This window comes from Pyrus communis, chromosome 7 (genome assembly GCF_963583255.1).
Source record: "Pyrus communis chromosome 7, drPyrComm1.1, whole genome shotgun sequence".
NCBI lineage: Eukaryota > Viridiplantae > Streptophyta > Magnoliopsida > Rosales > Rosaceae > Pyrus > Pyrus communis.
The window spans coordinates 25,076,440-25,091,730 of NC_084809.1; the positions used below are offsets into that span (position 1 = coordinate 25,076,440).

Here is a 15,291-nt window from a genome sequence, read left to right on the forward strand (position 1 = left end):
CCACCGTGGGTGGCGATTTCCGGCGAATGGAAACCCCAAATTCCGACGAACTCTAAAATTTACCAAATTTGATAGGGTTATAGAACACAAAGAGGAAGAACTTTTATACCTAGGCCGAAGCCTAGTTCGGCTGGGAAGTGGCCGGAAAACACCTCAATCTGTCGTAATCCTTGAAATGGGTGGTTCGATCCGTCACCTCTGGTGCTTCGCCGCCCCCAAGGTTGGTTGGGCTTTGTTTCCTACCTCACCAGGAGTCAAACTATGGTGGTAGTCAACCGTGTTACTTTCCCAAATGGCGGAATTGTCGCGATCCACCCCAGACACCCACCGGTGCGGTTTTCTCAAATACCAAGTCAATTTCCATCAAATTTGTAAATTCAGTTGCTGCAGAAATTCTTGTTTTCAACAAGACCGTACGTATGGCTTGTGGATTGAAATCGACTCCATGTTGGTTATTCACTATCATCTTAAGGCTCCTGATGCGGTCATGTGATTTCTTATGGTGGATTGGAAGAATTGTCTCTAACGACTTTGTCAAATGCGATTTATGTGTACACATATTTACAGAGAAGGAAATCATGTTGCAGATGTATTAGCTTCTTTTGGGGCAGATAGTTATGCTTATTACTAGTGGTCCATGATTCTAGATTTTGTAGCCTTTACTCATGGTCGTAACCTTTTGTTTTGTCCTTATTACAATTTTCGTTGATCTTTTTGTCTTTGTGGGTCTTGGCATAGTCTCCCTACATGTATCATTTTCGTTTACTTTCATTTATTATTAATAAAATTGATGGAGAAGGGACATGCGGGGGGTTTCTGGGTGTAATGGTCCTCACCCCTCTAGAGGAGGGTAGGTGCTTCGCACGCACCATTGCTGAATAGCTACTCTCGCCTAATCTTTCTCCATTTGGAAAAAAAAAAAAAATACAACAAAATATAATAGTATACACCCAAATTTAAGATATTCATTCACAATATTTTCTCCTAGAGTCATTTTTCATGCATTAAACCATGCATAAGCGAACTTTAGTTCATAAGCCCTACCATACTCTCTCCATACTCTCTGTTTGTACTGTATTGGTGTAGAAATATGAATCCTTCATTGCTCTCAAAAAAGGGGTTATATATGCATAAGATTAAAGTTCAGCCTCGACCTAATAACTGAACGAAATTTTATATACCTTTCCAGATAGACTATCTCTTCAATGGCACCTTGAATTTATTTTTTGGTTCTCTAATTTTTCTAAATAGTTTTAAGGGTGAAAACGAATATTTTCAAGTGTTGTTAGGTGAGTTGAACAGCACTGGGTGTGACTAGAAGCTTCCAGCTTTAGAAGTCTTTGCAATTCATCTTAACAAAGAAAAAGAAGACAGAAATATATTCTAAGGTTAAATCGCAAGCAATTAAAGGAAGCATTTCAAACTTTGACTACACTCGGACAAATTAGCAATAGAATAAAAACAAAGGAAAGAGACTTGAGAAAGGTAAGTATAAACGTATAATTCCTTGTTCGACCTCTTAAGTTTCTTAATTCCATTCAGAATATATATATATATATATATATATATATATATATGTATGTATGTATGTATGTATGTAAGGTTCCAATAACATATAACATATAACATATAACACAATCTCTAGCTGCTGCATCAAAGTTTGCTCATCTGCATGTGAGCTTCTCCTACCACCTGCTTACAAATTTTAGATTGAAATTTCTGCTCTATCTATTTTTATTAATTGATTTGCTTCCTGAAATTGTCAGTTAGTCTTATTTTACCCCTTAAAACTAATTTTGTCTCACTTTGCCCCTTTGAACTGCAATTTTCGTCTCATTTAGTCTCAGTTCACCTCTTTCGTCAATTCCATCAAATAGACATTAAATTAAAGAGTAGTATGGACATTTCATTTTTGAAACGGGCATAGATAAGCCTCATACTTGGTGACCTAGCACTTACGTGGGAATGTTTGTTGATCACCACATATTTACCATGCCTCATGTATATTGTGGTAAGAAAAAATGGGGAAACAAATTAGAAATAAGTGAAAGAGGAGAAATGAATTTAGCATTGTGAATCCAGTCCTTGAGTTTAGTCTATGCCTAAAATTGGAGAAAAGAAACCGTTTTATTGTAAGTTAAGCTCAAAATTTTAGTTAGAGTCGTTAAAAATAGAATTCAAACAGTTGTTTTGGTGAGTAGGTTGGACGCAAAGAGTTGTTTCAAAAATAAAATGTCTATACTACCCTTCAATTTAACATCTTTTGACGAAAATGAGGTGAACTAAGACTAAATGAGACGGAAATGACAATTGCAAGAGCAAAGTGAGATAAAACTAGTTTCAAGGGGAGTAAAATGAGACAAAAACAGTTTAAGGAGCAAATCAACTAATAAGCCTAATAAAGTTGGTAGTTCAATTAATGTATTGATATTATTTGTAATTTTTTTTATATAATACTAGAGGTTGTGAGTCACATTTGGAGTTTGGAAAGAATTGACGACAACAAACTTAGTTGATGAGAGCAATGCAAAAGATGATCACTCCATGGTTGAAATAAGAGAGGAGGGAGAGAGATAGTGATAAGTAAGTCTTGTGGGTGAGCAAACTTTGAGCAGAAACGAAGAAAAAAAAGACGAATTATTAGCGTCCTTGATCGGAACAAAGCTTCCCCATTTATCTCCAGAAGCAGATCATACTTGCAAATTCAGAGTCCCTAATAAACTTGTCAGGGACAATGAAAATGCTTTTGTCCCCCATGTGGTTTCAATTGGGCCGTATCACCACGGAGGAAAAAAGTTACGAGGCATGGAACAAATGAAGCTATGGAATTTGGAATGCCACCTCGATTGCAAGCCAACTCCGGACACCAGATTGGTGAAGTTTGTCAAAGAGATTAGAAGGAGAGTGATGAGTCCATATTATACCATGTATATTACCATAAACTTAGTATTAATTTATTAATTATTTTGGTAGAATTTTGATACTTTGTTACATATTTTCAATGTAGGACATTCCTCTTCCTCTAGAGCAAAAAGTGATCAAACGGATGAATTTTGGAGTAATTCTAATTGAAGGATGTTCATGTTCCTTTCAAGATGATCATGTCAAAGTTTTAGATTTTTCTACCTAACCATTTGACCATGGCAATAAAATTAAGGTCCAGCGGGCAGCTTTCTCAGATTGACGTTTCTGGACGTTTTGGGAATTTTAGAAGTCAAGATGGCATATTTTGAGGAAGATTCCTCTGAAGGATTTGTAGGGGACATCTCAAGCTTTCAAAAGACACCTTTTGGGACTAAATCAGAGTTGATTTGGTCGGTCAAAAGACTAATTTTATGAGAAGTTGGAATTTTAGTTTTTGTATTCACACACTCCAAATTACTTCTCCCACACCCTTTTAATTTTTTAATATTTTTCTATCAAGTGTTAGTGGTGTAGAAAACATTAAAAAATTAAAAGGTGTGAGAGAAGTAATTTGGGGTATGTGAATATAATCTCTCTATATAGAAAACCTTTTATTTTCTAGTTATCTTATTCTATTATGTTTCCTAGTTTTTAGAAGACATTTTCTAGGTAGGATTTTATTTTGTAGAAGTAAAAATAAGGCTTTTTAGCCATTAGAGAGAGGGGAGAGAATGCACGCACTACTTTTGACGATTCAAGTTTATTTTCAAGGTGTTTTCTATCCATATTTTTAATAATATTTTATTTTATGATTGTTCGTAACTAGTTTTGTTTGCTAGGACGAGGCCACGAGCCTTAGCAAGAATATGTAGTTTATTTTCAATTTGCTTATGATATTATGTATGCAAGTTTTGAATTATTAATCACCATGTTGAAACTATCTAATTGTCTTAATGATTGGCCACCATTAAGATATTTAGAAAAGTAATTTGATGCAATTTTGACGAAAGGCTGTCCTGGGAATTGACTAAGGTTTCTTGTGGTTAATATGTGTAACTTCTTAGGGTGGACGACACGTCTTAAAGGTTGTATGGTTTTTCAAAAGGATTTCACAAAAGTTAATGAGTCTTGCATATTTACATTCGATCTGGTGGTCACGGATGGGTTGCATATTAGATATATGTTTTATGTTAGAGGTACCAAGTAGGGCATACTTTAGGAAAACCTAACCTTCAAAATATGCATGTGTAATTCATAAGTAATTAGAAGAATTACGTAGGATTGTTAAGGTGACGGCATAACCCTAGTGCTCAAATTTATTTTCAAAACTATTTTCTTTACTTTCCCAATTTATTTAATTGTTTTTAATTAAATTCGTTTTTAATATTTTAGGTCATAAAATCACCCTCTTCCAAACTTTGTTTTCAAATAATTAATTAAGATTTGTTATTTACATAAATTATTTATTCAATACTTGTGGAGAACGACCTTGCTTGAGTGCTATACTACGACAACATTGTACTCTTACAAGTATTTTATGTGATTTTTAACCTTTTTGTGTAGGTACCTAAAAATCTCTATCACAGAGAAGAGTTTCTTCGTAACTGCTATGACCAAAAGTTTGATAATCTGAGTAGCGATCAGTTTGTAGAAATGATGGTGGTCGATGGTTGCTTTATATACAACTTATCCACAAAGACATACAGACTGGAGATTGTGAACATCTTCTGCGTCTATCACCACAATATAGAGATATGTTGTCGCCAGTTGAAAAGGACTGGTTGCTGCTTGAAAACCAGCTTCCGTGGCAAGTTCTCACTGTTTATTCAACCTCACAAGAACATCAGAAGAAAGAGATCTGCATCAACATATTAGCGACTCCTGTTCCAATGTTACTTAGGACTTATTTTGCCTCAGGATGCCTATTGATAAGTCCATGGAGACACGGCAAATCAGACATTTACTTTACAATGTGAGAGACTTGCTTGTTGGATCATCACCGTGGATTAAGATGCAGTTTGACTATTGGGTTCCTATCCCCTCAGTAACACATCTTGAGGAAATTGGAGTCAAATTTCAACCTGTATACGGTTGGAATCTGTTGAACATAACCTTCAACAGGGAAAATGCTGTGATGGAAATTCCACATATGAGAATTCGATTCAACACAGAATCTGTCTTCAGAAACCTCATAACCTACGAACAGTCTTCACTGGGGCACCAGGGATGTCCCGTTTTGTCTTATGCCAAGTTATGTTCGCTAACCTTATCAAGTCTACCAAAGATTTAGACTCTCTCTTTCAGAAAGAAATTATAGGAACCGAGTTGAGCTAGGAGGACACTGTTAGTTTGTTCAATAGGCTTTGCAATGACACTGAATGCATCTCCTTCTTTTACTCTGTTGTCACCTGGGATGTGAATCAATATAATCAGCGTCGTTGGCTAAGGCATTGGCTTGCAAGGATCAAAAGGGATTAACTATCATCATCAATCTGGTCAACTTCAAATGCGGTCATCATTGTTCTCATTCTTACCGCTATACAGACCATATATAGTGTTCTCGCCTACTACAAGCAGAAATAGTAACCTTCTAATCGGTCAATGTTTGCCCACGGACTTAAAACTGAACAAGACTTGCGCGACTACAGGCAAAGTTATGAAATAATCAAACTCTTTTGAGTTTGTATATTTGGTTATTTTCCATATTTAATAAAGCAATAATGTAATTGATTATTATGTGTGACAGTCATATACAGTTTGGAATTATCTTACCATTTCTCGTTTTCAACTTTTGGATAATTTGTAAAATTATTTGGTATTTTTTATCATCATTCAACACTTCATGTTTTGGGAATTTAAATAGTTTGACAATTAGTAATATTGTAAGGGCATAATTGGTTCTTACTCCATAAATTGGGCGTCAATAAGAGCATGTGTAATTTCAAAAGGCTAAAAAATGTGTGAAAACATAGAATTCGACATAGGTGGTTTTGTTTACAAAGCTAAGACTACAAAACCCTAGAGCAAGTTAGGAAAAAAAATCTCTGCAAGCTGTCCATTCCATGCTGCACACTTTTGATAGTGGACAAATGATTGTATTTATTCTTCCTAGTAAATTTTTATGCACTGGACTCAAAGATAATGTAAAGAATAAAAAAATATGAAGGGTCATTACTCCGCAGGAGTTGACGAGGTTTCTGAATGTTGCTCACCCTCTGGTTCAGCAGGAGCCTTTGGTTTTAATGAGTCGGGAGTAGGATTCGTAGTAACATCTTTGGCAGGTGAAACAGGTGCGCTTGCAGCTGCAGCTCCAGCCGCAGTTGGTGAATTAATTTTTCCATTCTTCGCATCCTTTCCTTCCTTTTCCTTCCTTTGCATCCTTTCCTCCCTCCTTGGCATCCTTTGCGTCCTTCCCTCCCTTTGCATCTTTTGCATCCTTTCCATCCTTTGAATCCTTTGCATCCTTTTCATCTTTTCCTCCAATTGCATCCTTGCCATCTTTGGCAGGTGAGGGCGGCATCATGTGTGGCGGAGGATTCTGTTTCAGCTTCAGGAAAATCTGCCGCATCCTTGAAGTCGGTTTACCAGGTTTTGGGCCCTGGATGACAATGATTGAAGGCTTCTTCTTAGTAACACTACTGATACACTGCCATTGATGAACAACTAAGAAATTACCGAGAAAGATCAAGGAGGATTTTAGAGAGAGAATGCGAAGTAAGAGAGAGAGAAAATCTGAACTATTTCATCGATTGAGAAATGAATCATTACAAGGGATATATATGTATAGCTAATGGTAACAACCTAGGCTGATGTGGCAGTACACCTCATCACAAATCTAACTAACTCATTACACAACCAACAATTCTAACTAACCCAATGAGAGAGTGACATATGTCATATTCAGTTTTAATGGTTGTTACTCTCCCTCAATCTCAGCGAGGATGTCCAGGTCTGAGATTGCAGTAGTGTTTAATGAAGACTTTGTTGGTATTTTACAGTTTACTAACTCAATACCAAAATATGTGGGTGATAAGTTTACAAACTCTATCACACCTCTTTCACTTTGCACTCTCAAATAAAATTGGACAAAGAAAGAAATAGAGAAAGGAGGGAAGCAACAAGTTTTGGCAAAACACTTGGACTTTGATATATGAAAAAGGTTTACAAACTGTTGGAATAAGAAAGCTTACAAGCTTCTTCACAATTGGAAGTGGGATTCGGATGGAATGATTTACAATGCTTGAGAGCTTGGGTATTTATAGCAAACCAAATGATTAAACTAAGATTATTTATTACCACACAAAACACATTAATTGCACCTAATAATTTTTATTCAACCATACCTAACATTGCCTAACTTTCCATGCCTAACTTTGACATTGATTTTCAACAATAGCAACTTGTTTTGATTTGAATTTCCAACACACCTCCTCAAATCAAAACGCCTTCATTCCTAGCATTTCACGCAGTAGCCGGAATGTTTCAATTGGCAATGGCTTTGTGAAGATGTCTGCCACTTGTTCCTTGGTGTGACAGTAGACAAGTTCAATTGTCTTTTGCTTCACATGGTCCCTTAGAAAATGGAACCTGGTATCAATGTGCTTGCTCCTTCCATGTTGAACAGGATTCTTTGCAAGTTTGATTGCAGACACGTTATCTACGTGAATCACAGTCGATTCCACTTGTGGATGACACACTGACTTCAACAGATTTCTTAACCAAATTGCCTCACACACGGTTGAGGCTACAGCAACATACTCGGCTTCACATGATGACAAAGCAACAATTGATTGCTTCTTTGAAGTCCATGAGAAAGCTGTTGATCCTAGAAAAAACACATAGCCAGTTGTGCTTTTCCTTTCATCTTGGTCACCTCCCCAATCACTATCTGAATAACCAAATAATTTTGCATCTTCACCAAAATTATAAAATAGACCATAGTTTAGAGTACCTCTTATGTACCTCAAAATCCTCTTGGCGGCCAGCCAATGAGACTCCCTTGGTGTTTCCATGTATCGACTCACGAGTCCAACACCATAAACTATATCAGGTCTTGTGATTGTAAGGTACCTTAGGCTTCCAACGAGGCTTTTGTACACTGTTGAGTTTACAAACTCACCCTCTCCTCCTTTGGACAGCTTCAATCCAGTTGCGACTGGGGTATTGACAGTGTTGCACTTGTCCATATTGAACTTCTTCAATATGTCTCTCATGTACCTTTGTTGAGAGATGTAGATACCATCACTTTCTTGCTTCACTTCTATGCCAAGAAAGTATGACATTAATCCATTGTCAGTCATCTCGAATTCACTAAACATGGATTGCTTGAACTCATGGAACATTGCCTCATTGTTTCCTGTAAACAATAAATCATCTACATAGAGACAAATAATTAAGAACTCCCCTTTTTCACCATTCTTCATGTAAACTGAATGCTCGTATGGACATTTCTGAAATCCATTTTGGTGAAGGTAGTTGTCGATCCTTGAGTTCCAAGCTCGTGGTGCTTGCTTGAGGCCGTACAAAGCCTTCTTCAAACGATACACCTTATCTTCTTCTCCTTGTACTTGGAAGCCTTCCGGTTGTTCCACGTACACTTCTTCCTCAAGTACTCCATTAAGGAAGGCTGACTTGACATCTAGTTGATAAATTTTCCATTTATGATGTGCGGCAAGAGAGATTAGCAATCTTACCGTGTCAAGTCTCGCAACTGGAGCATAGACTTCATCATAGTCTACTCCATACTTCTGTTTGTAGCCCTTTGCTACAAGCCTTGATTTGTATCGATCCACACTCTCATCTGCAGTGCGTTTGATCTTGTAAACCCACTTGACACCAATAGCCTTCTGATTTGGTGGGAGCTTTGTCAGCTCCCAAGTGTCATTCTTCTCGATGGTATGGATCTCTTCTTCCATGGCTTTCTTCCAACAATCTTCTTCCACAGCTTCATTGAATGAGAAAGGCTCGTGGTCTGCATACAAGCAGAAAAGGTTGGTTTCTTCTTCTTCTTCTTGTCCATAAATCTCTGTGAGACTCCTTAACCTCACTGGAGTTGAGGAGCTGCTTTCCTCACTAGATGTAGGACCACTCCTTGCAATTCTGTGCACTGGAGTTGTTGTGATTGTTTGAGCAGGCTGTTGCTCAATCGGTGGTACAACTTCTGGTTCTTCAAAATCAGTGGAGACGATCTTCTCTTTACTGACTTCTTTGTTGTTCCACGTCCATGTCTCTTCCTCACTGAAGATGACATCTCTACTAACCACTAGTTTGCCAGTTAGTGGGTTGTAGAGCTTGTATGCCTTGGACTCTTCACTATAGCCCATAAACACACACTTCTCACCTCTATCATCAAGTTTCCTCCTCTTGGCTTCTGGAACTTGAGCATATGCAACACACCCAAAAATTCTTAGGTGTGTAACATTCGGCTTGTATCCACTTCAAGCCTCTTGTGGTGTCATCCTCTTGACACTCTTTGTTGGACATCGATTCAACAAATAAATCGAACAAGCTACAGCTTCTGCCCATAACTCTTTTGGCAAATTCTTCTCCTTAAGCATGGACCTTGTCATGTCAAGGATGGTTCGATTCTTTCTTTCGGCTATCCCATTTTGCTGTGGGGTATAGGCAGCAGTAAGTTGATGCCTAATTCCTTGCTCCTTGCAGTATGCTTGGAAAGCATTGGAGGTGTACTCTCCACCTCTATCTGATCTCACAGCCACAAGCTTGTGGTTACTTTCTGCCTCTGTGAGTGCCTTGAACTCCTTGAAAATTTTTAGGGCAGCTGACTTCTCCTTGAGAAAATAGACCCAAGTCTTTCTACTGAAATCATCAATGAAGGTAATAAAATACCTATTACCTCCATAAGACATGGGATCCAATAGACCACATATATCTGTGTGCACCAACTGCAGTGGTGCCTTTGCTCTCCATGTATCACCAACAGGGAACGATAGTCGTGCTTGCTTGCCAAGCACACAACCTTCACATACTTGACGTGTGGCTTCAATCTGGGGTAGACCACGAACCATTCCTCCACTTGACAGCAACTTTAGGCCATTGAAATTAAGATGGCCAAATCGAAGATGCCATTTCCATGACTCATCTTCCATTACACCGATGTTGCAGCTTCCAATCTTTGTGTTCAAATTCAACGGAAACATCCGGTTCTTTGACATTCGAACACGTGCAATAAGCTTTCTCCTTGCATTCCTGAGAGTGAGAAGCATGTTCTCCATATGTATAATGTACCCTTTCTGGAGCAGTTGACCAATGCTCAGAATGTTGCTCTTCATACCTGGTATGTAGTAGGTATCAGAGATGTATTCTTCTCTTCCATCCTTCTGGATGATCTTGATCTTCCCTTTGCCTTCAACTGGCAACTTTGAGGAGTCACCAAGACTTACAGATCCATAGGCCCCTTTTTTGAGTTCGGCAAAAAACTCCTTCTTTCCACACATGTGATTACTTGCACCAGAGTCCAAATACCAAACATCTTGTTGGCTACTGGAATCATGGTGTGCTAGTAAGACTGTAAGTTCTTCATCAGTATTTCCACTTGATTCTGCCATGTTGACATGCTCACCATTTTTATGTGAACATTCATTGGCATAATGTCCATATTGCTTACAGTTGTGACACTGGATATGCGCCTTTCCTCGAGTAGATCTCCACTCCTGAGACTGACCTTGATTTTGTGCATAGCCTCGACCTCTTCCTCGGGCTCGTCCTCGGCTATGGTTGGATGAGCTCCCACGACGTGAGTTCCACTGCCCACGACCTTTATTTGGTTTGTCAATATTCAACTTTGACTCCAAAGCTTGCTCTAGCGTTGTGGGGCTTGCATTCTTCTGAATGCGTTGCTCGTGAACTAGGAGGGATCCTAGTAGCTCTTCTGCGCTCATCACCTCCAAATCCTTGGATTCCTCAATGGCAGTCACCACATGCTCAAACTTAGATGTGAGTGACCGGAGTATCTTCTCCACAACTCGTACTTCATCGAGTCTCTCGCCATTTCTCCTCATCTGATTTACTATCACAATGAGCCTTGAGTGATAGTCGGAGATGCTCTCCCCTTCATTCATATGAGCAGTTTCAAAATCTGCTCGAAGTGATTGTAACCTCACTTTCTTGACTCGATCTACTCCTTTGTAGATTGTACTGAGTGTATCCCATACTTGCTTGCTCGTTGTTGCTTCTGCAACCTTCTCGAACGTTGAATCTTCCAAACCCTGGTATAGAAGATACAGCGCCTTTTGGTCCTTCTTTCGTAAGTCCTTGAGAGTGTTCCTTTGATCCGCAGTATATACGGCTTCTTGCTCGGCAGTGGGTACAACATACCCACTACTGACAACTTCCCATAGCTCCTGTGATCCAAACAATGCTTTGAATTGGATGCACCATCTTTCATAATTTTCTTTCTTCAATGTGGGAACTTGGAGTTGCACTAAGTTAGACGCCATAACTGCTGCACCTGTCAGAATGGTATTCTGGCTCTGATACCAATTGTTGGTATTTTACAGTTTACTAACTCAATACCAAAATATGTGGGTGATAAGTTTACAAACTCTATCACACCTTTTTCACTTTGCACTCTCAAATAAAATTGGACAAAGAAAGAAATAGAGAAATGAGGGAAGCAACAAGCTTTGGCAAAACACTTGGACTTTGATATATGAAAAAGGTTTACAAACTGTTGGAATAAGAAAGCTTACAAGCTTCTTCACAATTGGAAGTGGGATTCGGATGGGATGATTTACAATGCTTGAGAGCTTGGGTATTTATAGCAAACCAAATGATTAAACTAAGATTATTTATTACCACACAAAACACATTAATTGCACCTAATAATTTTTATTCAACCATACCTAACATTGCCTAACTTTCCATGCCTAACTTTGACATTGATTTTCAACAATAGCAACTTGTTTTGATTTGAATTTCCAACAGACTTGACTCTGTAAACCTTTTGTGAGCACATCAGCTATCTTGTTTTCTGTAGGAATGTAATGAACTGTAACATCCTTCTTCTGCAATCGTTCTCGGACAAAATGATAAACTGTGTCCATATGTTTAATCCTGGAATGGAAGACAAGATTTGTACTCAATGCTAATGCAGAGATATTGTCACAATGTAGTGAAGGTGGACAGTCTAAAAATTCATGTAAATCTCTGAGAATATTGTGAATCCAACAAATATCAGCAGTGCAATTAGCTCATTATACTCAGCCTCAGTTGAGCTTCTTGATACTGAGGGCTGTTTCTTTGATTGCCAAGGTATGGGATTATCACCAATTAAAACTACATATCAGTAATTGAACGCCTTAGGTTAATATCAGCTGCCCAATCAGCATCCGAATATCCATGAATTTGAGTGACAGATGGCATATTCAGTTTTAATGGTTGTTACTAGTCAGGATATTTCTTCCCTTTCTTATTCTCAATATTAGGCACCTCACGAGGAATCAGCTCCGCTGTTACTTTCCAGTAATGTCTGTCAGCTTCTTTGTGGAACTTCTCTTGGTTGGCCACGTACAGCGGCACAGAAATTCAAATCCACGTCTCAGATATGAAGCACTAATGGTGATTGCAGAATGCATGCATGTACAAGCGAGCAAGGGAGAGGGAGGGAGGGTAATAGAATTAGGATTACGGAAGAGGTAGAAGATGATGGGAGAATTACCACCTTCTCCCTTTCTCTGTTGTGAGCTTTGTTGGTTTCTCAACTGAGTTTCCGTTTCTCATAGAAGGCCCGCTTAAATTCCTCAGCTTCCTCGATAATCTGGACTGCATGCCTTGACGCAAAAAGGTCAAATCAAAATATTTCAATGCGTCAATCAGTGCAGATGAAAACAGATGAAAAGAAATAAGGCATAATTTTTATACACTCATTCATTTCGTTTGGTTAACCAGCTAACGTCTAAAACCAATAATGCAGAGACCTAGGATTCACTATGTTCTGAGGCTCTCAGCTAACCATACAAGGAACTTCAATGTCTGTTAACCAAAAAGGTGCGAATATCTACACGATGGAAAGATAGCAACAGAAAAAATTAGTATAAAATGTTGCATAGCGTTCTACAATGGAATGAAATATGGGAAAAGCTAGTGCTTCGAACCCCATATTCCCGAGAGAAACAATATAACCAGCTAACACGGAATCCATTGGCAATTCAACGACATCTAGTTTATATCCAGTGAAGCAGAAGTGAATCTTAGGTTCCTTTTAAAGACTGGAGGAGCGATTGCAATCCATTTTATATGGTGGTCTGTGACTTGCCATGAATTCCCATAGCAACGATTGGAATCAGCTAACGAAAAAATTCAAATGGGAAAGATGAAACAACTTATGCAATGATTCAGTCAAAGATCTAGGCTAATTTTCCCCATTCCAAATTTACTCACACAAAAAAATCACACGGTTAATGCTATTTACCGGCATAACCCAGTACCAAATACAGGGGCAAAGCTCAACATCATTAATTCAGACCCCAAATTAAGAAGAATAGGTAATGAACATAGAATCACAGATACAAAAATCAAATTAGACTAGATGTTATTAATCCCCTGAATCCCATGCATGCACATTGCACAACATTATTAAAACACATTTTAAATCCAACTTAATCAAATAATTGATGTAATCGTGATATAAAGTTGTGGTTGTGCATTTAGTGACTTGCTTATACTTGTGAATAAGATTTTATTAAGGTGTTGGACTCTTGTGATAATAGCTTGGAGCTGTGCTTTAGCTCTGGAATTCAAGCAGGGGAAGTACGATAAACTTATATGAAGATTGGCTTTATTAAATTAGGAAAACTAATGAAAAGGGCTTGAAAACTTTGAGTTAATGATAAAGGCAAAACAAAGGATAAAGTGAATAGTACCATGATTGACTTTTTAGTGTAAAAATGTGATTTTTCGTTAACCGGGAGCTTTTCGCTAAAGTTCCCTATTAAATTTAGTGAAGTGTTATATTATTGTTGTTGATCTTACTAGTTGATTAATGTGATGTGGTGCTACTTGGATAAATGCTTCTCTTGAGTGTTTACTTATTATTAGTTATGGAATTATTGATGAAGTGCTATTCGTTAAGAATATACTATGACACATGTGAAAGATGAAATGACATTATTTGTGCATCACTTATGTTGTTTAGATTTAGTTGGAACTTGAGTGTTGAGATTAGAAATTTGAAAATGAGGATATTGGAAAGCATCTTTTGTGCAATTACTCTTAGTTCGGGATTGGCGACGAAGGATTTGACAAGACGACTAACAAAAGGCGAAATTGGGATGATTGAGTTGCGGGGTTAGTTCGTATAATTAGTCGCTCGGGACCAAGTGGTATAAGTACAGAATGGACGTACGAGGTCTAGGTGTTTAGTTATACGAATTAACGGGTATAGACGAAGATTCTGCATTGCATTCTGCCTTGTAATTAATGATGAAATGATACATGACTATACGATGCCATGACACTTAGTTTAAGATTTGTCAATTTACTGTGTTAAAGTTATGTCCCTACTGATCTTTTGAAGCTCGTCTCTCTATTGTTATGTAGGTGTACAAACTAAGTGATCAAAATGATAGACGAAATGAGATTGAATTAGATGTAATGTTAGAATTTGTATTTATTTATTTTTAGCCTCGCAAATAATTCTTGATTCTTTTATAAGAGTAATTTTATTTCTCACCTCGTTTCAGTTTCTATAGTTTCTCTTTATTTTATTTTTATTTTTTAGCTTGCGCACCGAATTCTGGTTTTTCCATCAACCTTAGGTCCGGGGCATGACAATCCGCCTTGGCAAGTCTCGTCACCTTTCTTAATTTTCAAAGGCCTGGAGATTAATCAGCGCAGTCCAAGCAGCGCTAGGCGGTGATTTTAGAACAGTGATGGTCACTCATAATTCGATCTTAGTTCAGCCATAAAGAAAAATGTATAAGAACAAAAGTTAAGTAACCACTCTGGATGCAAATTTTGTACAAGGCTAAACTGATGAAATCAAACCTACAAAATAACAAACACTGTTAGCCTGATTGATGAACACCAAGAAATATGGGAGGGTGTTCGGCAAGGGACCTCTTATGCTTAAGTCAGAAAGATAGTTTGGGAAAAACTATAAACTAGAGAGAGTTTTGGGTATTAAGTGGCGATGATTGTTTTCCTGTTTGACTTGGCTACTTATGACCTAACCATGGTAGGTAGCCAGGCAAGGAGGTTGCAAGCCATACTAGGCAGACCTTAACTTTTTGCTCGTGATGGAGCAAGCTAGTCTATGTAGTCCTGCCAACTAGTAGTTTTGAAGGTCCCTGTTAGTAAGAACACATGCGCGCTGGACACCAAAGGGGAGACTCCGAAGAGTCCACTTTCTATCCCCATTGGGTTGAG

General features: G+C 38.1%; 1 pseudogene; it reads left to right on the top strand.

Annotated features, from left to right (window-relative positions):
• The first annotated feature begins 2,303 nt into the window (after window positions 1-2,303).
• Window positions 2,304-5,487, top strand: LOC137740724 (UPF0481 protein At3g47200-like; annotated as a pseudogene).
• The last annotated feature ends 9,804 nt before the right edge of the window (window positions 5,488-15,291 follow it).